The 2,179-nt window shown below is 53.1% G+C and overlaps 1 protein-coding gene across 1 annotated transcript in view; it reads left to right on the top strand.

The window, feature by feature from the left end:
- The window catches only part of RTF2 (replication termination factor 2), a 28,978-nt gene that overhangs the window by 23,447 nt on the left and 3,352 nt on the right, over positions 1 to 2,179 (top strand).

Genomic DNA, 2,179 nt, shown 5'->3' on the forward strand with positions numbered 1-2,179 from the left:
GTCGCTTCTTGTATGTGCCCTGACTGAGGCTCAAACCTGCAACCTTGGCCTATCAGGATGATGCTCCAACCAACTGAGCTGCCTGGCCAGGGCACTGCCCTCCTCTTAGTGGGGTTTTTGGCCGTGGTCCTGCTCCCCTTCAAGTCTGACTCTTGAGCCCAGGCAAACCTACCAGCAGCTCTATGAGCCCCGGACGAGATCGCTCCTCACCTGGCGATACCTGGCCTGTGTCCTGTCTGAGGCCGGTTAGGGAGGTCTTCCTTTTCCTTTGCCATTTTTAGCCTTCCCAAATATATTCCTCTCTGGCCCAAATTAGCTACAGACCATCTCTACTTACAAAGTACCCTAGGTGATTAAAACAACAACAACTGAAAATCTCCTACCGTCTTAAGCACTTTGCACAGTGACATGACAGCTGTGATGCGGACGTTGTTAGCATCCCTGTCCGTTTTCACAGAGGAGGAAGCAGCTGGCTGTTACTTTGCCTGGAGCCAAACTGCTGGTGAGCTGCAACACTAGGATTTGAACCCGTGTCTGTCCGTCTCCAAAGTCTGTGTCTGTGGCCCAGCAGCGTGGCCCAGTGGTTGAGCATCCACCTGTGAACCAGGAGGTCATGGTTCTGTTCCCTGTCAGGGCACATGCCTGGGTTACGGGCTCAATCCCCAGTGTAGGGTGTGCAGGAGGCAGCCGATCAAAATTCTCTCTCATCATTGATGTTTCTTTCTCTCTCTCCCTTTCCCTTCCTCTCTGACATCAATTAAAAAAGAAAAAGTCTGTGTCTGTGTCTGTGTCACTGTCCTGTGACTACTCCGGGACAGTAGGGGTTACAGAGACATAAATGGGTGTCACTACCTGAACACAGTGAGAAACCAGTACACAGACTGTTTCATGCCAACACCAAGATGGAGAGGCCAAACAAGCCAGGCACGGTGGTCGGGGGGTCAGGAGAGCTTCCTGGAGGAGGTGGCTGCCATCTGAGCTCAGCCCTAGAGAAGGAGCAGGGGCGAGCCAGTGACCCACGCTGGGAAGGGCGTTCCGGGCAGAAGGAATCTCATGTGATGTGTCGAGAACTGAAGGCAGAGGGCACTGGTTCAGACTCTTAGCTGCAGCCCAAATATGACCAAACAGAATGAAAATTTCATCGTCTCAGATAACTGGGAAGTTCAACGTGGGGAGAGTGGTGCTGAGGACACAGGTCACCTCGTGCTGTCCTCGGGATCTGGTCTCTCTCCACGGCCGGCTTCCCTGTGCTTGCGAGATGCTCTGGGGAGCTTGGCGATCTTCCTTTAGCTTCCTTGTCGATGGTCTCACAGCCTGTGATTGGCTCTTTCTAGAGCATCTGCTCATCCTATCAATCGCTATGGCTATGGTAGAGCAGAATGCTGACTGGCTTAGGTGTCAGTCACATGACCCACCTTTGGCCAGGGTGGGTCAACTTGGGGCCCTGGACTTGGAGAAGGGAAGTGAGGGCCCTTGTGGGGATGTAAGGTGAAAGCCTGGAGCATGGGGTTCAGGCTCAGATATAGGTGGGACCAGGTCAGGGAGGGCCCCAAGGGAGACAAGCTTAGAGCTTAGATACAGCAGGGGGACATGAACCAACATCTCAGGGTGCGCACGTCACGTCCACGGGCCCCGGGCCCCAGGTCTCCGCGTGTCCCCTGAAAGGACACCTGCCAGGATCCCTGGTCCAAGTGGTGGTGGCTGGTGGTTTGATCTCTGAGTCGATTCTCTCGTCTTGACAATAATTACAGGGTAGGGATTCTCCGAGGAGGCTGCTCGTCCTGAGTTCCTTGTAATCCACCCAACATACTCAGAGGTCCACGCGCTTTTTCTGGAGTTGCCCAGAAGTAGTAAACATTTTGGGCTTTGCGGGCCATCTGGTCTCTGCCACAACGACTCAATTCTGCTTTAGTAGTGACAGCAGCCATATCATTTGCATATTGCCAGTGGCTGCTTCTGAGATCACATAAACCGCAAAGCCCAAAATTTCTATCTGGCCCTTTACAGAAAAGGTTTGCCAACCCCATCATGTACCAAGAACATCTCTCTCGTGAGCCCTTAAAACCCTTCCTTACCACCATTTTCAGTGACTGCAGTTGGCTTCTCTCCCACCAGCGTTTCCAAAGCTGCTCCACGGAGGGCACTCATTTCCCTGGCAAATGTCCGTGAAACTGAGTTT

Source organism: Myotis lucifugus, unplaced genomic scaffold (assembly GCF_000147115.1).
Source record: "Myotis lucifugus unplaced genomic scaffold, Myoluc2.0 scaffold_155, whole genome shotgun sequence".
NCBI classification, from domain to species: Eukaryota; Metazoa; Chordata; class Mammalia; order Chiroptera; family Vespertilionidae; genus Myotis; species Myotis lucifugus.